The sequence below is a fragment of the Coregonus clupeaformis genome, unplaced genomic scaffold (assembly GCF_020615455.1).
Source record: "Coregonus clupeaformis isolate EN_2021a unplaced genomic scaffold, ASM2061545v1 scaf0034, whole genome shotgun sequence".
NCBI classification, from domain to species: Eukaryota; Metazoa; Chordata; class Actinopteri; order Salmoniformes; family Salmonidae; genus Coregonus; species Coregonus clupeaformis.
The window spans coordinates 323,954-346,469 of NW_025533489.1; the positions used below are offsets into that span (position 1 = coordinate 323,954).

The 22,516-nt window shown below is 44.4% G+C and overlaps 1 pseudogene; it reads left to right on the forward strand.

Annotated features, from left to right (window-relative positions):
- LOC121556734 overlaps positions 1–22,516 on the forward strand; it is a 55,333-nt pseudogene that overhangs the window by 7,720 nt on the left and 25,097 nt on the right.

The window sequence follows — 22,516 nt, forward strand, 5'->3', positions numbered from 1 at the left end:
CCTGCGATGTTCAGAACATTTCACATCACTGAATACACCCCAGTCTGAAGATGGGTGATCACATTATAAACGTCACAATGATAACTCACCACAGTTTAATCTCTACACACACACGTGCGCACGCACGCACACACACACGCACACACACAAAGTCTTGACACACACACACACACACACACCCCTTCACTCTGTGCTATGGGAGTCTTTGCCTGGCCCCACAAATTAAAGTGTCAGTGATCACTGATGTGGAGAGAAGCTTGTCATATTAGTTACATTGGATCCTGTTCTTCTGTAGTCTCACCCATAAGGCTTCAGCTCTGACATCACACCAACCAACATGGCTCCCCTGGGCAATAAATGCCAACATGCTGATTGGGAAATGTGTTTTGTTGATGACAATGGAAAATAAACGCCCTGTGTTTTTTGTGCCAGCTCGCTCACAGATAAGTTTGTTTGCCTTCCTTACACATTCTGAGGGACATGGGAGTAGCTTAGCATTTGGAAAACAAGTAACATTTAATTATGTGCTGGGTAAAGAATGAACAAACACATATTCAGTCTGTCTGTCAGTCAGTGCCTTGGGCTTTGTTTTGAATGAGACTGCTCTCTCTCTCTCTCTCTCTCTCTCTCTCTCTCTCTCTCTCTCTCTCTCTCTCTCTCGGCATGGTGAGTGGGCAAGAACCAACAGACCCCGCTGGCTTTTAACTTCGGCCATTTTAATTGGCTGTGAACTGATAGAGCTGTCTCCTGACAGGTGGCCTCGGCAGATGGCCTCATCCAATGGGCTGTGTCGCTACGGCGCCCGCATCGACTGCTGCTGGGGATGGACCCGGCGCTCCTGGGGTCACTGCCAACGTGAGTAGTGCCAACTCTACCGTGCCCGCTGCTGGGTTAGGGTTACCGGGGGCAACCAGGGTTACCGACAGGGGTTGCCATGGGTTACCAGGGTGTAGTTGCTGGGGTCTAACCACAATTGGGGTGTAGAAAGAGGATTAAACACCAGTGTAGAAGACATATAGTAACTAAGGGCTCTGGAACACACTCTCCCAACGAGTACACGGCACACACACTCGTTCATAGGCACATACGTGGACATACACACACAAAGTGTGAAAGCAGGACATTCTTTGGGGGAAATATTGATTCTTTCTGTACCGCGTTCTGGAAAACACACTGACATTTTCACTGCTGCTGTTGAGTTTTCTGTGTTGGGGGAAATATATTCTAGCCGAGAATAAGGCTCTAATGAGCAGATTCCCATTATAAGCCTGTAGCCATATAAACAGATAATTGTAAATGATTGCCGTGAATGTACAGTATATTTAGTAAATGTCATTTATATGTAAATGCAGGTGTGTAGGGAATCAATTTGGTGACATTTTGAGTAAACCCAGTCATGGATTCAGAGGATGCCCCTACTGTAAATATATATCGTTTTACTAGAATGAGCCTACTTTAGCCTCAATATACCTCGTTTTACTAGAATTAACAGTGCTACAGTATTACATTATACCACCATCTGACATTATATTGACCCTTAATAAAATATCTAGCCCTATGGTCAAATATTGACTCTTATGGAAACAGAGAAGCATTGGCTGCTGCCATACTGTGTAATTATATCCTGCAGAGATGTGTGAATGATATTAATAGGGAGCGCTGAACGTGTCGAGCAGCCTGACAAATGGGAGATACACTGCATGGCTTGGTGCACACATGATGATACAGCTGTTGCTTCGGCTGCGGAAGTGTGATGGGTGACACAACGGGCTTACTTACGCACAACATGTAGAGAGTAGACTGAGAGAGAGAGAGACTGGGCTGCATGTTGGCTCCGCCTCTGTCAATCTACTAACCTAGAAGCCTTGGGGGTGGGGGGGTATAATGCTTCATGTCATAGTTATAATACTTCATATCACCTTCATAACCTTTCACCTCATGTATTTTGTTGAGCTGTTTTGTTGTTGTTGTTTTTTTGCTAATCACTTGTCATGACTCATGCTATAATCATGCTAGATTTTTTTGGTGTTTGTTCATGTTGTATTTTTTTAGACAAAAACTCAAATGGAACACTGCTGGTCCCTGTCCAAAGGTATTTACTTCACTTCAAGGTCTATTGTTTCCGTTTGGCACTGGGCCCTGTTGTGGTAGCCTGGTCCCAGATCTGTTTGTGTTGTCCCACAATGACCAGAGAAGCTAGCAAGACAGTACATACTGACCTGGGACCAGGCTACTGTAATGGTGGCCCGCCTAGTGCCCTTTCCTTCTCCCCTAGGTGAGGGTGTTGAGCTCAGTAACCTTCACTTGGTTTAGGTTTGGCATCAGGCCCTCCTTTCAGACGCTCTGTTACAGCGGTCGACCTAGTGCCCTTTCCTTCTCCACTAGGTGAGCGCGTTAGTGTTGAGTTGAGTAACCTTAGTGCCTGTAGGTCCACTTATCGTGTCAGATGAACATTCTGCCTCAACGCCAGCTGACTCTCCTCTTTATCCCTCGCTCCTCATTTGAGGTGAAAAGAAAAACAGAATATGGTAATTGCATTCTCACATATACCCTAGCTTGAGAAAAACAAGTTATGGTAATGACATAGCTACTCAGACTGAGAGCCAGACCAAGACTGTGCTTGGAGGGACCTCAAGAGACGAGGCTCAAGACAAAGTAGCAGAATGGGAAGCATTTGCGGTTGCTATTATTTGCGACAGCCAAGGCCCCAACATGTCGCTAGGCTAGATAGCTAAGAGCTCTGCTGTTGTGTTGGCAGGAATCACTGTACTCAATAAGTGTTGCTTCCTGGTCATTTTGGGCTTGGCTCAGGTCCTCCCAGCTGTCCATGTTGGATCAAACAGGAAGAGGAAGTTAGCTCAGTTTCTAGAGTAGATAGAAAATGACATCATTGATCAGACAAAATATATTTTTTATTCTGTTTGGGTTTAGCGCCATCCTCTGCATTGATTGGAAATTAATTGACAGGTGAAAACAATATGGTGGAATCAAGCCAATCATAAGGCTGTCTTTCACCTGGTCAGTTATTTCAGATCAGTGCAATGAAGGAGAAGACAGGAGGCGAGGCGAGGAGTGGACAGAGTTACTAGACAATTGAGAAATAGACAAGATCTACAGTGACAAGGATTAGTGGAGGAAGCCTTGTTTACGCTTGATGTTTGATTGACATGTTAAAGTCCTTTGGGTGAGTAGATACCTTTGACAGGACCTTGTTTCTGTTCATTAAACAGCAGTGTGTTATCTGGCGGTGTTCTCTAACACTGTTTCAAAATACCCATCAGGAGTCTCACACATTCCATGTCAAGTTCGAGAAAACGTCGACTTCACCTCGGAGAGTTGTCCCCCATCTCGGCAAAAGCTACTTTTACCCACCAACTGTTTTTGAAGGAAACCATATCGTTTTCCACCAGCCATCCGTCTCAGCCGTTGTGATAAATCAATGCCATAGAGGAAAACCAGAGTGTTCGCTAACACCTTCAAATGCCCCCGACCAAAGCGTACCACATGAGTCCAATCACTCGAGACCTCAATCAGAACTCCATCATGCCGCCACAGGGCTGATTTAAACTTCGAGAGACGGAGGGAGGCCAGTCGTCGTGGATTACAGATTACACCACTGCAGTTTTGGGGCCGGCCCCGGAGATTAGATTGGCGGTGCTATTGGGTTCTGGCTGTCTCCAGCCCTGCAAGAGTTCAATGATCGGTCTGGGTGACTGCTCACAAAGAATGGAGAACTGGAATGGGTCTGCCCAGAATTTAAAACTCCCTGTCCCCAGAACTGAGAGAGAGAGAGGAGAGATGGGAGAGGGAGTGAGGGAAAGAGTCAGAGAGAGAGAGAGTGAGAGAAAGGGAAAGAGGAGAGTGGAGAGAAAGAAAGAGGGAAAAGAGAGAGAGAGAGAGAGAGAGAGGGACAGAGAGCGAGAACTGAGAGGGAGAGAGAGAAAGTGAGAGCAGACTTGGAGATTTATTATAGGCCAGCTCCATTGGTACTACACTGACATGTTATGTGATTGGGTGGTTTAAATCACAGGCGGCGTTACTTTACTTTAACCAAGTGCCACCATAAACAGAGATGCATTTACCTTGTTAAGCATCTGTAGTATATCTCCGATGATTGCATACACATCCGAATGTGCCTCAGGTTTAACTCACTGTCAGGATGAGAATAGATCACTGGCAAAGCTACAAGTTTCTCTTAGCCCTCGCGTCCTAGTTGTTTAGTCATAACAAGCTCTCGGATTAGACTCAAATTATGACAAAGAGCTGCAATGATTCAAACCAACACTAGACAAATTACACAGACGGACTGTGATTTAAAAAATAAATTATATAAAATATCTCAAAGTCTCAATTGCATCCTATTCCATCTCTCTCTCTCTCTCTCTCTCTCTCTCTCTCTCGTTCTCTCTCTCTCTCGTTCTCTCTCTCTCTCGTTCTCTCTCTCTCTCTCTCTCTCTCTCTCTCTCTCTTCTCTCTCGCTCTCTCGTTCTCCTTCTCTCTCTCTGTCGAACTGGAAAGTCCCAAATTAACTCTCTTACTGCTTTGATCCCAGATTTCGGAAAGAAATCCAAGAGGATTCCCGATCTTCAGTGCAGTTGTCCCCGAGACTGTTTAGTCGGTTTCCCTCTCGAAGTACAAAGTAGCTTAGATTAGGAGAGGACTTTTAATTGGTAATGGAAGCCAATGAGTAAGTGACAAAATGAGTAAGCTGATACAGTTTAACCGATACCCTGGCCGTGACCCTACACTCTGAGGGGGTCTCAGGGGGAGTTAGGATATGCAAAAAAACACTGATCCATTCAATAGAAACATAATCATGTAGTTTGATCTGTTAGTGATAATGAGGTAAAAGAGACAAGGAAGGGAAGGTCATAAAGAAATACATGGATTCTGAAAGGGAGAAATCAATAGATTGTGTTTCAATTCAAAGTAGACCGTCTGATCTTTGATAGGAAGGATCAAATACTTTGTCAAATATCAATCTGTTCATACCTAAGCACTTGTAGCAATTATTTGTCAGACACAGAAAAATATGCTGCGGCCTCCTTCTAAATGTGGTGACGGTGGTGGTATTTTTATCCATCAAAGGAATGGAGGAGGAAATTGAATTGAACCACAGAATCTGCTGCCTGTCAGTGTGTTAGAAGCGTGGAAAACACCTTAGCTTTCTTCTCTCGGCTTGTGATGTGAACGTTCCACAAATATGCAATTAGCCAGCATGATGCCATGCATAATCTCTGCGGACACGACGGCACTATTTGACCATAAATTTAACAAATTAAAGTATCTAAACTCCAATTTGTAAACGTATTTCAAACATAGCTATTAGCTACTAGCAACATTGCATGATGGGAAGCATTCCTTCTCTATGGGGCTCATCCTATCTTCCATTTAAGTTGAATTTTCACTTAGTTTCCCATTGACATCAACGCATTACTAGACTTAAGTGGAAGTTGGGATTCACACCTGGGCTTACATTTAAATTTGTAGTATATTCAAGATGTAGCTACTAGCTACATTGCATGTTGCGAAGGGGGAAGTGACATCCGACGCCCATTCTCTGTGGTTGTAACCATGCAATGTGAGACTCTAGGTGTTTGCTATGCTGTGTGCATCATTTCAGGAATGCTCTACTGCGTCAAAAAGCGACCTGAGCTCGGCTCTCCGGCCTCTCATGCCATCTTTCTTTTCTCTCATTCAACCAAAACAAAACGCCTGCCGGAATGTTCTTTTCTTTGTGTTTGCACATTTGTTTTGCAGCAGGTGTCTTCGCTCTAACCCACAGAGTAGTCGGGAGAATAAGGTGTCCGCCACAAGGTTAGCTGCTCCACATATTTCTTTAAAATAATTATTGGCAAGATGTGGTCCTGAAGGCAGTGAGGCAAAAACATCGTCTGAATCCTGACTTCACTGACTTATTAATAGTCACCTCCCCCCTTCTCCCCCCATCCTCCCCCCTCCCTCATCCTCTTGGCAAAGACATATCTCCTCCCCTTCTGGCTTGAGAACTCTGTGAACATTTTGCACTCTCTGGTGCCGCAGCCACCATTTGGCGTTCACACCAGCAGCATGACTGAGATGTTTGGCGTTCACATCAGCAGCATGACTGAGATGTTTGCCGTTCACACCAGCAGCATGACTAAATGTTTAGTTATTCATTTCCTGTCAGTTTGATATCCTTATAGAAACTATATACAGCTGTCTAGTTAGTACATGAAAACTTAATCAACCAAGAGCCTATGTAAAGTAATTGTGGTTCAATGTAGATTACTTCCCAATCTTCAAAATGGTACGCCTACATCAGGGATTATATATTGTTAGGATTATTATTTTATTTTTTTGGGGGGGGGGGATTTACTGTTGCACGTTAAAATAGTAGAATTCACAAGGTGCAATTACAAAATGTGGTTGTGCATCAGCAGTTTTCCTCTTGTTATGTCAGTCACTGACAGTCACTCAATTAGCCATGTCAGCTAAAGTATTTTAGATTGGTAAGTTAGTCTAGCGGCTAGCTATCTAAACTTAGTAATCATGGTCGAATTGTCGCCAGGGGCCCCATTGATTTTCTTATTCAGTCTCACTCAGATACTGTATCATATTAAAAATGGATGCAATTTCAATCCACCCTGTGGCAAAATGTGTAGAATTACAGGAAATTAGCTGTAAAATAGCTAATTTTCCTCTCTGCCCCATGGCAAAATGTGTAGAATTGCACGAAATGAACTCTGCTGTCAAGATGGGGAATGCTAAAATGTTTTTCTAGCAATGTGGTGGGGGGGGGCTACATGTACAGTACCAGTCAAAAGTTTGGACACACCTACTCGTTCCAGGGTTTTTCTTTATTTTTACTATTTTCTACATTGTAGAATAATAGTGAATACATCAAAACTATGAAATAACACATATGGAATCATGTAGTAATCAAAAAAGTGTTAAACAAATCAAAATATATTTTATATTTTTGATTCTTCAAATAGCCACCCTTTGCCTTGATAACAGCTTTGCACACTCTTGGCATTCTCTCAACCAGCTTCACCTGGAATGCTTTTCCAACAGTCTTGAAGGAGTTTCCACATATGCTGAGCACTTGTTGGCTGCTTTTCCCCCTTCACTCTGTGGTCCAACTTATCCCAAACCATCTCAATTGGGTTGAGGTCGGGTGATTGTGGAGGCCAGGTCATCTGATGCAGCACTCCATCACTCTCCTTATTGGTCAAATAGCCCTTACACAGCCTGGAGGTGTGTTGGGTCATAGTCCCACTAAGTCCAAACCAGATGGGATGGCGTATCGCTGCAGATTGATGTGGTAGCCATGCTGGTTAAGTGTGCCTTGAATTCTAAATAAATCACTGTCACCAGCAAAGCACCCCCACACCATCACACCTCCTCCTCCATGCTTAATGGTGGGAACCACAAATGTGGAGATCATCCGTTCACCTACTCTGCGTCTCACAAAGACACGGCGGTTAGAACCAACATTCTCAAATTTGGACTCATCAGACCAAAGGACAGATTACCACCGGTCTAATGTCCATTGCTTGTGTTTCTTGGTCCAAGCAAGTCTCTTCTTATTATTGGTGTCCTTTAGTAGTGGTTTCTTTGCAGCAATTTGACCATGAAGGCCTGATTCACACAGTCTCCTTTGAACAGTTGATGTTGAGATGTGTCTGTTACTTGAACTATGTGAAACATTTATTTGGGCTGCAATTTCTGAGGCTAGTAACTCTAATGAACTTATCCTCTGCAGCAGAGGTAACTCTGGGTCTTCCATTCCTGTGGCGGTCCTCATAAGAGCCAGTTTCATCATAGCGCTTGATGGTTTTTGCGACTGCACTTGAAGAAACGTTCAAAGTTCTTGAAATGTTCCGTATTGACTGACCTTCATGTCTTAAAGTAATGATGGACTGTCATTTATCTTTGCTTATTTGAGCTGTTCTTGCCATAATATGGACTTGGTATTTTACCAAATAGGGCTATCTTCTGTATACCACCCCTACCTTGTCACAACACAACTGATTTGCTCAAACGTATTAAGAAGGAAAGAAATTCCACAAATTAACCTTTTAACAAGGCACAACTGTTAATTGAAATGCATTCCAGATGACTAACTCATGAAACTGGTTGAGAGAATGTCAAGAGTGTGCAAAGCTGTCATCAAGGCAAAGGGTGGCTACTTTGAAGAATCTCAAATATAAATATATTTTGATTCGTTTAACACTTTTTTGGTTACTACATGATTCCATATGTGTTATTTCATAGTTTTGTTGTCTTCACTACTATTCTACAATGTAGAAAATAGTAAAAATTTAGAAAAACCCTTGAATTAGTAGGTGTGTCCAAACTTTTGACTGGTACTGTATGTTGGTTTCTCTGTCATGGTCCGCCCAGGCCGCAGGCGTGGTCGAGGATAGCAGGGTTCGGTACACAAATCGGGTTCTCGGTAGGTCCAGGTCCAACAGCCAACAGGTTACTACATGATTCCATATGTGTTATTTCATAGTTTTGATGTCTTCACCATTATTCTACAATGTAGAAAATAGTAAAAATAAAGAAAAACCCTGGAATGAGTAGGTGTATCCAAACTTTTGACTGGTACTGTATGTCAAGTGGTACAGTATAAAAATATCCAGCTTTTCTTCTACCCAAATACAACGATTTTGACAATATCATATACTGTATCTTAACATTTGAACTGTCTTTGCCAAACACTGTCAAGTTACAGTAGTTAGCGAAATTTAGCTGGGGCATACTTCCTCATTCCAATGAAGACCGCAAACATCTGATAGGACCCGCAGAGACCAAAAGTAGACCAACATCCTCAGCATAGACATTAAAACCAGTAGATAGTGATAGCGCTGACGGCATCCACGTATTCCTATGGAAAACTCCCAATGGCGCATGAAGCCGGAAGTATATGAATTTGAAGCGTGCCATATTGCTGAAAGGGGCTGAATGGCACCAAGAAATCGCTAAGGATCATGGTGAAAGTGGCCGTAACTAGCAAAGGATCATGGTCGATGTAGTCGTTTTAATCCTGCCTGAGAGAGTCAACTCAACCGAGCGTGAGCCTCCTTGTAGCCTGCCGGCCCGTGATTGGTCTGTGTCAGCACCTGGTCTTGTGTGATGACAAATGTAGTAGTCAGAATGGATCACTATTTAATTAAATATCTTGATTTGTTCGACCGTCAGAATTGAACTTGATCATAATAAACTAATATTAGAGGCCAAAACATCCGTACATTTTTTGGCTTTCTAGGGCAGACCAGGGCTTTTGGCACCACTAGGTTGCTACGCAGTAGTTGACCAGCAGAGCTCGTGACTTCACGCTCCAGACCGGACACTTGGGTCCTGATTCTTAGATGGGCCCTAGGGATGGATGGCCAGAGGAATGCCTGACGCAAACTGGTGTGAAGGGGTGTCATCAGTAGGTATTCGGGGAACGAGAAGCGCGTTGAAATGGGCCATGTGTTGCTCCTCTACGGTTGCGGTGGCCATTTTTAGTTCCTCATGTCGTTTGATGTGGTCTAATGAACACAGGGTATTTCCCTGGGCCGCACCGCAGATTTAAAAATACCAACCTTTCTCTGAACCCAACAGCTTGGGATGGGTTACTTCTGAGCATGCTTGTCCTCATACCTCTGTGGAAAAATGTAAAATAAAACCCCTCACAGCTCGTGACAGTGACCGTGTCGGCTGTATTAATAAATGATTTCATCGACTTTAATCGGCCTGAATCGCTGACCAGATAAGGACTTGTACTTGACCTAACAAATGTCCCACGGACTAAGTTTTACACGTTTCCCCGAGTCAGCTCCCCCCGCCAAATTAACTCAACCCCTTTTTTGTTTTTAATCAGCGGCGTAATCTAGCGGTTTCACAGCTCACCGGCATCCTCGCGTTAACACCCTACCTCATACTGTGTATCCCAGGTTTGGAAAGTGGGCTAACGCTGTCTTTTCTATTAGATTACACATTCTAATAAAGTAGAATGAGACTAGACGATGCTATCTCCTCCAGGTGAAGGATTCCCCACTAATGCTTGTGAATTCAATATGAACAATGTTCCAAGCCGAAATATGAACACTATCCCTCTATCAACTCCAATGCCCCATGCTCAAAGGTTTAACCGCCGCAATGATACGCTTCATATAGCTACCTAATTCGATTTCAATTGACATTTTGTGAATGGGCATTTTGTGTAACCTATATACAGATGTAGGATCTTAATTTGAGGCAGTTTGCTACAGCAGGAAAGTTATCCTTCAGCAACAGGAAATGTGAATTATGATGTGGATTATGATGAACATACATTTTTTGTAGGGGTTGATACATTTTCTATTAAGGAAAATCAAGTCTGAAATGTAAAAGGTGAAAACTGTCGATGTGCCCTTGAGCTAGGCCTAATTGCTCTTGTAAGTCGCTCTTGATAACACCGTCTGCTAAATGACTAACATGTAAATGTAGATGTAAAGTGGAAATTACTAACTTTAGAATACTTTTTAAACCTTGAATACACTACAAGTTTACATTTCCTGCTGTGCAGGGAAATTCTCAGCAAAAAAATAGTGATCAAATTAAGATCCTACATCTGTAGGGTGTACTTTCAGTGCCAAAATTAAACTCTTCATGCTTGCTTATATCTTTATAGTTAAGCAATGCTCATAGCCCTCTGTACAGTTCCATTGTCTATTGCCACTAAGCATCAGTCATGATATTGAGTCTCCATATCACTGTCTCCCACTGCACCTCTACATTGTACTTCACATTAATTTTTTTTTACTTTATTTAACCAGGTAGGCCAGTTGAGAACAAGTTCTCATTTACAACTGCGACACCTGGCCAAGATAAAGCAAAGCAGTGTGATAAAAACAACAACAACACAGAGTTACATATGGAATAAACAAAACGTACAGTCAATAACACAATAGAAAATCTATATACAGTGTGTGCAAATGTAGTATGTTATGGAGGTAAGGTAATAAATAGGCCATAGTGCAAAATAATTACAATTTAGTATTAACACTGGAGTGATAGATGTGCAGAAGATGATGTGCAAATAGAAATACTGGGGTGCAAATGAGCAAAATAAATAACAATATGGGGATGAGGTAGTTGGGTGGGCTAATTACAGATGGGCTGTGTATAGGTGCAGTGATCGGTAAGCTGCTCTGACAACTGATGCTTAAAGTTAGTGAGGGAGATAAGAGTCTCCAGCTTCAGAGATTTTTGCAGTTTGTTCCAGTCATTGGCAGCAGAGAACTGGAAGGAATGGCGGCCAAAGGAGGTGTTGGCTTTGGGGATGACCAGTGAGATATACCTGCTGGAGCGCATACTACGGCTGGGTGTTGCTATGGTGACCAATGAGCTAAGATAAGGCGGGGATTTGCCTAGCAGTGATTTATAGATGACCTGGAGCCACATAATGACGGTATCAGGCGCACAACAAACTTGTGACAAGATAAGTGAGCTCACCCAGACGTGTCCAATCATGATGCGACACGCACACTCACCCCGCCGCCCGCCACAAACACACATAACCTCCCACCCCCCGTCTCCAACTCCCACCGTAGGAATAATTAACGAGCCTGATTGGTCCCTATTATGACAGACTTAATGAAGCTTTTAATGGAAATTAGTACCAGTTGGCTGAGGCCCTGTATATCAGCCACGGTTAGTATGCTGCAGTGAACACAGTGAGCAGCACAGTTAGACAGAACAGAAAGCAGAGCAGGGCAAGCCACCAGCTCTGTTTCTGCATCCCAAATGGCACCCTATTCCCTATGTAGTGCAACTACTTTGGGAAGTGGGGGTACAATAGAGCTCTGGTTAGAAGTAGTGCATTATGTAGGGAATAGGTGGCATTTGGAACGCAGCCGTCTCCAACACCAGAACACACAGAGATACTGTAAAGCTTTACTATTCCCTCAAGTCTTAAAGCCTTCAGCTGCCTAAACAACACTTCACACAATGGACAACCAGCAGGCAGAAAATATTCACTGTTTTATGTTGTTTCTACTGCCTGATACTGAACATAATGTTCAAGGCAAGCGTTTGCTTTTGTGTGCTTTAACGCCGTGCTAATAGTGAGGTATTAGGCTATTCGTATCGTTTAGTTGTGTTGGCCATTTTCCAAAATCAAGACTTCAGTGCTCTCACCAAGTTCAAGCTTATGGCTTGTCGGTTTGAAATGGATAAAAATCAACAAGGAAAAGGGGTTCTCCCCTCCCAATGAGCCAGTGCTGTACAGTAATACCGTTTATAAGTTATATGAAAACATGGTTTCACATTAAAATGTTATCTCTGGACATTGTTGAACTACAATTCCCACCGCTCCTAATCCCAACAAGTATGACACACATTGTGCTTGCATTGTGCTACTTGGTAGATCAACAAATCAAATTAAATAAAATGTTATTTGTCACATGCGCCGAATACAACAGGTGTAGACCTTACAGTGAAATGCTTACTTACAAGCCCTTAACCAACAATGCATTTTTTTTAAAGTAAGTAAGAAAATATTTGCTAAATTATTTGATAAAAAATCTAATAAACTTAAGTAGATCAACAGTAATACACACCCAAGGAACTGAACAAGTCAGGACAGGATTAAACGCTTTCTCATATCTGATCTGAGACCAGGGCCTGTATTCATAAAGTGTCTGAGATTGCTGATCTACGATCAGTTTTGCCTTTTAGATCATAATGAATAAGATTGCATAGACACGGGGCACCTGATCCTAGATCATCACTCCTACTCTGAGATGCTTTATGAAAACAGGCTCTGAGTGTGTGCCGGGAAATTGCTCTTCTCACTTGCCTCTTTCCTATCTATGGGAATCCTCCCCAAACAGCTCTGTGCCAGCACGGGTGTAAGCATGGAGACTGCGTCGGACCCAGCAAGTGCAAGTGTCACCCCGGCTTCACTGGGAAGACCTGCAACCAAGGTAAGACCAGTAACTGGGTTGACGTTGTGATCGTGACATTGTGACGCTTGACGACGTTGTGATTACACCCTACACTAAGATTGGATAGACCATTTGGTGTCTTCTGTGTGAAAATATACGGTACCTTTCATACTCCGAGAGAGAGAGAGAGAGAGCGCCATAGTGAGTTAGTGGTCGTTCTAATCTGAGCCAGCATGCCTTTACTCAGTGCTTCAAGGGCCCCTTCATCCACCTCCATCCAGACCTGCTGACATTAACATTTTCCAAAGGAAACTAATGGAAGTCAAACTTCAACCAGCCCTGAGCGATGGCATGGTAATCATTGTTTATTGTCTACAATGCACATATACATAGCAACAGGAACAGGCGTATTAATGTTGCCGTTTTATTCATTGATTCATAGCTGATGCAGGATGCAGGCTAGCTCTCTCCATAGTAGTTAGATTCTATAATCACACAGGGGAGGGTGGTAGAAAAGGCCTGAATCAGCACAAATGGTAATGCCTGCTGTGTGCCGGGACCACACACACACACACACACACACACACACACACACACACACACACACACACACACACACACACACACACACAGTGAGTGATGCCTGGAGTGCAACCTCCCTCTGCAGATAACATCTCAATTACTGTCCTGAGATAACTCAGAGAGCAGGCTGAAAATGCAGCGCAATGAGTAGCCTACTGAGAGTTACAATACAGTGAGAGAGTGTGCATGTGCCTCTGTCTGTCTCTGTCTCTGTCTGTGTGTGCCTTTGTGTGTTACTCGTGTGTGTGTGTGTGTGTGTGTGTGTGTATGTGTGTGTGTGTGTGCATGTGTGGGAAACAGAGATAAAGATCAAACTTGATTGAAAATATTGAATTGAAGACTCCCCCTCAGTCAGGGAGGGTTAGTTTCTGGTAAATCTGAGTGGCTTGAAACTACTTGTGGAATTCACGCCTTAAGACAGGAATAGGATAGCATGTAATTAAAAACAAGGAGAGAGAGAGAGGAGGGGGGGGGGGGGTTGAAATCCTTTCCGGAATGTAGAAATGAGTCATTCTACATGTCTCAGGCTAAGGTGGCTCAAGGCAGATTGGCTAGACGGCTAAACTTTGACGTAGTCGCTAGAAAAATAAGCAAGCATGGGTCATGCTCATTAGTAACTAAAAGGAAGATAACAGACTCAAACTGGGAGGGACTACTTAGACAGGTCCAAAAAAATCGTTTTCCGCTGCAAAATGTTTTAAAACGTTTTCGTGCTCTAATGAACACCTCCCTGACTTCGTTACTTCGACGAGGATGGACGTTGCTCTTTTACCAATAATAATAATTAGACTTGTCTGACAAACTATCATTTAAATAATGTCAAATGCTTAAGTGTGCATGGAACTCATTTGGCAATTAAGTGCCTTAGACAAGCACTGACTGAAGAGCTCATTAAAGGGGGCAATCTGGGGATTTTTTCAAGCGATCGATCATTTAGAGATAATGTATGTCTAATAGAGATAACCTTCAGGGGCATCATTCCAAGTTGGCTCACATCGTCAGTAGAAACAGAATTAATTATTCAAAACCTATAGATTGGATTTTTTCTCCATTCAAAGTAGTGATTTGCTTTAACCATTGATTTGCCATTCTAATGTCAGTCGTTGACACACTGTGAATATTAATTTTCCTTTTCGCCGATACTGCTTTGATCTATTTTATGTTTAATTCATGTTCGGTTAGACACCCACTTAGATGGTGACATGAACTGTAATGGTTTAAATAGTGATGTGGGGTTGTAAACACAGAAACATGTTTACAAGCAGTAGCTACAAACACACACACACACAGTACAGTGCAGTAAGGTGCATGCTCGGGGGCTTGGCATTCCTCTTCCGCAGTAACTGAGTGGTGAGGACAGATGAATGACCCTCAAGGCACTGTGATTAACAACAGTGTTAAAACACCACAACACAGTAGCAGCAACAAGCGGGACCATAGAGGTGATCGTTGAGGAGAATTCTCTCTCTCTTACTTTAAAGTCTCTGTCTAGAATCTAGCTTGGTTAGGAACATAACATTGTGTTGCTATTGTTCCCTGTACCACTGTAATGGCAAGACCAATGTCTACCCATGATCTATTAGTATTAGAGAGCAATTATTCCAGCAACTTAGTGTTATGATTAAAGTTATAAATTGTACATTGCTATTAATTCAGTGTCATGGAACAAACGTCCCCTGCAATAACACCAAATGTTAACAGCATTTTGCTCTATCGCAATTAATGATCAAAATCACGTCCAGCTTGTTTTGAAATGTCAATGATTTTATTTTGAGGAACGCCGTGACTTTCTGTGTTAAAGGGGAATCTGCAGTTCAAACTACAGAAGTATCAATCGCAGATTGCCCCTTTAACAGAATAACATCTTGTCATGGTGGGGCTCATGTGGTGTGGGCCAGATGGGTACTGATGCTGTATCACACCAAATCAAACTCATTACCAAGATAATCCAGTTAGCACTGAGACGGTGTGCTAGACACACACTCCCCTCGCTCCGTCACTCCCCGCAGATCAAAATCACTTTAATAAGATTATTAATTTTCTACGGGAGGTTTCAATTAACCCCTTGTCTCTTGCTGTTTAGATGCTATTAAAAGGTCCTGTGAGGGGAGCAGCGCCATGTAACAGTTTCAAACATCAAAAGAAATATATCTGTAATCGAGTTGACAAGCCTCTTTATACAATTATAGACCTCCTCTCTCCATTTATTTCGCTCTCTGTCTCTCTCTTTCTCTCTACATTTCTCTCTTTATTTATTTCTCTCTTTCCCTTTATTTTCTCCCCTCCCTCCCCCTCTCACTACATCTCTCTCTCTCTCTCTCTCTCTCTCTCTCTCTCTCTCTCTCTCTCTCTCTCTCTCTCTCTATCGCTCTCTCTCTCTATCGCTCTCTCCTATACGTGTCAGCGAGCCAGCAGCGGTGGCATCTCTCCAAATATTATGCTTCACGTACCTCAAGTCGAGTACCGCTTGGCTTATGTCATCATAAGCGCTTTCTATTCTGAGAGCATTAGCTAATATAAGATTTGGAAGCAGCCTTGTACCTCCGGCACAAACATCTGTAGTTAGATGACGTTAAACACTCCTGTTTAAAATCAACAGCTAGCTGTCTGTCTGTCTGTCTGTCTATCTATCTCTCTGTGTCTGTCTGTCTGTCTGTTTCTCTCTCTGGCTGTCTGTTTAGTTGGGGAGATATTTTTAAAGTTGAAAGTCAAACACTTCAGCTGCCACAGGATTACAAAGGATACTTTACATGTCATCATATAATTAGCCTTGTGTCACCCAGGCCTTTGCATTGCTCAATTACCATGTAGCATGTAGTCTGTCCCATTTCTCCTCCACCCAAGGTCACCTAATGGTCAGTATACAGAGAGACAGGCAGACAGGCAGGCAGGGAAGCAGAAAGACAGGCAAGTAACCAGGTAGGCAGAGAGACAGGCAGGCAGACAGACAGACAAAGTCAGACAGGAAGGAAGGAAGGAAGGAAGGAAGGAAGGAAGGAAGGAAGGAAGGAAGGGGAGGAAGGAAGGAAGGAAGGAAGGAAGGAAGGAAGGAAGGAAGGAAGGAAGGAAGGAAGGAAGGAAGGCAGACAGACAGACAAGAGGCCCTAGACTGGACCAAGTTGGCAAGGAAGTAGTTAGGACCAGGTATTACTGACTGGTTGAGTTAATCAAGCCAGTCACTACACTCTCAATAGCACACACACGCACACACACACACACTCAAATGTACACGCACACACGCACACACACACACACTTTGAACCCCAGATACAGCAGCCGAAGAAGATGGCTGCCGTTTTACAGCCCTCTGAACCAATTGTACTATTATGTGTGTTTTTCCGCGTATTTGTAATTTATTTTGTACATAATGTTTCTGCCATCGTCTCTTATAACCAAAGAGAGCTTCTGGATATCAGGACAGCGATACTCACCTCGCGTTGGGACGATGACTTTTCTTCAACGAGGCGTCGCGAAGGATTGATTCTACAGACTCCGACAAGGCCCAGATCCCCGTCATTCGGCGGAGGAAGAGACGGAGATATCGTGGGACGCAGATCCGGGTGCCTTGTAAGGATCCGACGGCGAACGAGTAAACTGCTTCCTCCCATCAATCCTATTAGCCAACGTTCAAGCTTTGAGAATAAAATGGACGATTTAAGATTACGGTTATCCTACCAACGGACATTAAAGACTGTAATATCTTATGTTTCACTGGAGTCGTGGGCTGAACGACAACAATGACAACATTCAGCTAGCAGGCTATAAACGCTAAATCGGCAGGACAGAACGGCAGACTGGGTAAGACGAGGGGTGGGTCTCTGTATATTTGTAAACAACAGCCTGGTGCACAAAATCAAATACTAAGGAAGTCTCAGGGTTTTGCTCGTCTGAGTGTAGAGTATCTCATGATAAGCTGTAGACCACACTATTTACCAAGAGAGTTTTCATCTATATTTTTTCCATAGCTGTCTATTTACCACCACAAACTAATGCTGGCATTAAGATTGCACTGAATGAGTTGTACAAGGCCATTAATCAACAGGAAAATGCTCATCCAGATGCAGCGCTCCTAGTAGCCGGGGATTTTAATGCAGGGAAACTTAAATCCGTTCTACCTCATTTCTACCAGCATGTTAAATGTGCAACCAGAGGGGAAAAAACAGGACCACCTTTACTCCACACACAGAGACGCATAACAAAGCTCTCCCTCGCTCCATTTGGCAAATCTGACCATAACTCTATCCTCCTGATTCCTGCTTATAAGCAAAAACTGAAGCAGGAAGCACCAGTGATTTGGCTAATAAAAAAGTGGTCAGATGACGCAGATGCTAAGCTACAGGACTGTTTTTGCTAGTACAGACTGGAACATGTTCCGGGATTCTTCAGACAGCATTGAGGAGTACACCACATCAGTCACTGGCTTCATCAATAGAAGTGCATCGAGGATGTTGTCCCCATAGTGACCGTACGACATACCCCAACCAGAAGCCATGGATTACAGGAAACATCTCGCACTGAGCTGAAAGGAGTAGAGCTGCCGCTTCAAGGAACGGGACTCTAACCCGGACGCTTATAAGAAATCCCCGCTATGACCTCCGACGAACCATCAAACAGGCAAAGAGTCAATACAGGTCTAAGATTGAATCATACTACACTGGCTCTGACGCTCGTCGGATGTGGCAGGGCTTGAAAACTATTACAGACTACAAAGGGAAGCACAGCCGCGAGCTGCCCAGTGACACAAGCTACCAGACGAGCTAAACCACTTCTATGTTCGCCGAGGCGAGCTGGGAAAAACTGTAGGCATGCATGTGAGCACCAGCTGTTCCGGTCGACTATGGATCAGTCTCCGTAGCTTGATGTGAGTAAGACTTTTAAGGTCAACATTCACAAGGCCGCAGTAGGGAGACGGATTACCAGGAGTGTACTCCGAGCATGTGCTGACCAACTGGGAAGTGTCTTCACTGACATTTTCAACATGTCCCTGACTGAGCTGTAATACCAACATGTTTCAAGCAGACCACCATAGTCCCGTACTCCAAGAACTCTAAGAAACCTTGCCTAAATGACTACCGACCCGAGCACTGACCGTCTGTAGCCATGAAGTGCTTTGAAAGACTGGTCATGGCTCACATCAACAGCATAATCCCAGAAACCCTAGACCCACTCCAATTTGACCGCCCTTTTGACAGATCCACAGATGATGCAATCTCTATCGCACTCCACAGTGCCCTTTACCTGGACAGAGAGGAACACCTACAGTGAGAATGCTACTCATTGATCAGCTCAGCATTCCAACACCTATAGTGCCCTCTCGGCTCATCCCACTAAGCTAAGGATCCTTGTCGGACGAACACTCCCTCTGCAACTGATCCTGGACTCCTGCGGGCCGCTGCCAGGGTGGTAAGGGTATGGTTACAACATATCTGCCACACTGATCCTCAACACGGGGGCCCCTCAGGGGGTGGGGGTGCGTGTGCTCAGTCCCCTCCTGTACTCTCCTGTTTTCACCCATGACTGCATGGCCAGGCACGACTCCAACACCATCATTAAGTTTGCCGACGACACAACAGTGGTAGGCCTGATCACTGTCAGGATGAGACGGGAGCCATAGGGAGGAGTGGTCAGAGATCTGGCCGTGTGGTGCCAGGACAACAATCCTCTCCCTCAACGTGACCAAGACAAAGGAGATGATTGTGACTACAGGAAAAAAAAAGAGGACTGAGCACGCCCCCATACTCATCGACGGGGCTGTAGTGGAACAGGTTGGAGAGCTTCAAGTTCCTTGAGTGTCCACATCACCAACGAACTATCATGGTCCAAACACACCAAGACAGTCGTGAAGAGGGCACACAAAGCCTATTCCCTCAGAGACTAAAAGATTTGGCATGGGTCCTCAGATCCTCAAAATTCTACAGCTGCACCATCAAAGAGCATCCTGACTGTTGCATCACCGCCTGGTATGGCAACTGGCTTGGCCTCTGACCGCAAGGCACATACAGAGGGTAGTGGGTACGGCCCAGTACCATCACTGGGGCAAAGCCCCTGCCATCCCAGGACCTCTATAACCAGGCGGAATTGTCAGAGGAAGGCCCGCAAAATTGTCAAAGACTCCAGTCACCCTAGTCATAGACTGTTCTCCTGCTACCTGTGACGCAAGCGGTACCGAGTGCCAAGTCTAGGTCCAAAAGACTTCTCCAACAGCTTCTACCCCCAAGCCATAAGACTGAACAGAATCTTACTCGGACTATTTGCACTGCCCCACCCCACCCTTTTACGCTGCTGCTACTCGGCAAAGTATTTATGCATAGTCACTAACTCTACCCACGTACATATCAACTCACTCACTAGCGGTGCCCCGCGAATGACTATGGGCATATATAGCCTCTATGTGTATTTATTTTTACTGTATATAGCCTCCCTACTGTCACTTTATTTTACTTTGCTCTTTTTTTTTCTCATTTTGCTGTTGTTTTATTCTTACTTTTTTGTTTTAAATAAATGCACTGTTGGTTAAGGGCAGGTAAGCATTTCACTGTAATGTCGCACCTGTTGTATTCGGCGCATGTGACCAATAAAATTTGATTTGATTTGGATTTGATATACAGGCAGAGGTATCAGAATCCAGACCTGATTACTCTCTGTCCGAGACGCTTATTTCATATTGTCATCGCGACACAAAGGAATGCTGAAGGGAGGAGAAGTCGAAAAAGAAGGGAGAAGAAGGAGAAGAAGGAGAAACTGGCTCCAATCTCTCTCTTTTCTCTTTTTGCAGGATTCTAGTCGCCATGTCCAATTCCCACAAGGTAATCTCTTTGCTGCATAATGTCATTCTTGCCTCCAGGAATGCAGTCGTGGTCAGAGGCACTAATCCCAGAATGGGGGTGGGTGTTTCCCACCTGGCTGGCGAGATCTCCTACTCTCTCTCTTTGTGTGTTGTTTTGTCTCCCCCTCCCTATTTAAGAAGAGGAACGGACTCATGTAACCCTAACATGGGACAGTCACCCCCTATCTGTTCTGTAGACCACCGCCTCAGCGGCTCCAAGTTGATGGAGGGTGAGATAAACTGTGGAACGTGGAGGTGGTGAAGGGTGCCCTCCGCTCCCGTCACACCAACCACTTTGTGCCTCCATGCCCACATGCATGGAGTCCTCATGGTGGGCCGAGGAGAATGAAGTCCCCTCTCCCCTCTCTTTTCCTCCTCTCCTTCCCTACTTCTTCTAGGAGAGCCGATGCCAAAGCCTGGCCCTGGCAGCAGGGAATGACAGAGCGAACGCTAAGCATGCCATGATGCCAATATGCCTCTGCCGACTCTGCCTCTTGGCACCTGAACCCTTTCTGTTCTGGACTCTTTTTGCAGCACCCTCGGTTTCCTATCTTTATTTTTATCCCTATATCTCTCTCTCTGTCTCTGTCTCTGTCTCTCTGTCTCTGTCTCTGTCTCTGTCTCTGTCTCTTGGTCTCTGTACTCTGTCTCTGTCTCTGTCTCTGTCTCGTCTCTGTCTCTGTCTCTCTGTCTCTGTCTATGTCTCTCTCTCTCTGTCTATGTCTCTCTGTCTATGTCTCTATCTATCTCTCTGTCTCTGTCTCTATCTCTCTGTCTCTGTCTATGTCTCTGTCTCTGCCTGTGTCTGCTCTCTCTCTGTCTCTGTCTAATGTCTCTCTCTCTCTCTCTCTCTCTGTCTCTGTCTCTGCTCCCTCTCTGTCTCTGTCTATGTCTCTCTCTCTGTCTCTGTCTCTGTCTGTCTGTCTGTGTCTCTGTCTATGTCTCTCTCTCTCTGTCTCTGTCTCTGTCTCTGTCCTGGCTCTGTCTCGTCTATGTCTCTCTCTCTCTGTGTCTCTGTCTCTGTTCTCCTCTCTGTCTCTGTGTCTGTCTTTGTCTCTCTCTCTCTCGTGTCTCTGTCTCTGTCTCTGTCTCTCTCTCTGTCTCTGTTATACTGTCTCTGTCCATCTGTCTCTGTCTCTGTTTCTGTCTCTCTCTCCCTTCTCTACGTCTCTCCCCTGTCTCTGTCTCTGTCTCTGTCTCTCTCTCTCTCTCTCTCTCTGTCTCTGTCCCTCTCTGTCTTCTGTCTCATTGTATCTGTATGTGTCCCTGTCATGCCTCTCTCCTCCTCTGTCTCTGTCTCTGTCTCTCTCTCTGTCTGTCTCTGTCTCTATAGTCCCTGTCTCTGTCTCTGTCTCTCTGTCTCTGTCTCTGTCTCTCTCTGTCTCTGTCTCTGTCTCTGTCTCTGTTCTGTCTCTGTCTCTCTGTCTCTGTCTGTCTTCTATGTCTCTATTCTCTTGTCTCTGTCTGTCTCCTGTCTCTGTCTCTCTGTAGTCTCTGTCTCTCTCTCTCTCTCTGTCTCTGTCTCTCTCTCTGCTATTCCCAATTTAATTCTTTGTGTCAACCTGCCTCGTTGGTTTTTCTTCCCTGTTCCCCACACATGCTGTATTTCCCCTGAACCTAGACAGCCCAAAGTCATTGGAGGGGGATCCATCACCGATTTATGGATTCTCATCTGGTTTCTCAGACACCTTAGAACAATGGACCACTCTGCATGCTCTTTGACCAGAGCCCTGGGTGATCTGTTGAAGTGATAGTGGCGTGTCAGAACGTGACACCTTTTGCAAAGACCTCGAAGCAGTCCACCCAATACTTGGACTACTCTCTCCCTTCTCTCTCTTTTGCTTCTGTCTACTTAACAGTCTCTGCCGTCTGTATTGTCCGTCCATGTTTCTGTCCTCATCCTCTATTTCTACTCAGTTCCCTCTTCATCTCTCTTTTTCCTCCTCTCTCAATGCATCACATAGTTCATTGCCCAGTTACGGATTTATCAATCAGAGAAGGGTTTTACTCCACAGACACACAGAACAGACTCCCAACACCTTGTCAAGTGGTGGTTCTATCTCTCCTATCTGTAATCCTCCCTCATCGGGCTCTCTGTTCCGGTTCCTTATCTCCACTCCTGTCTCCCCTCTATCTTGTTGATCTTCCAACAGGGAAGCCAGACTCGGAGCTAGGTTGTATGTCATTTTGGCTGCGCAGTTGC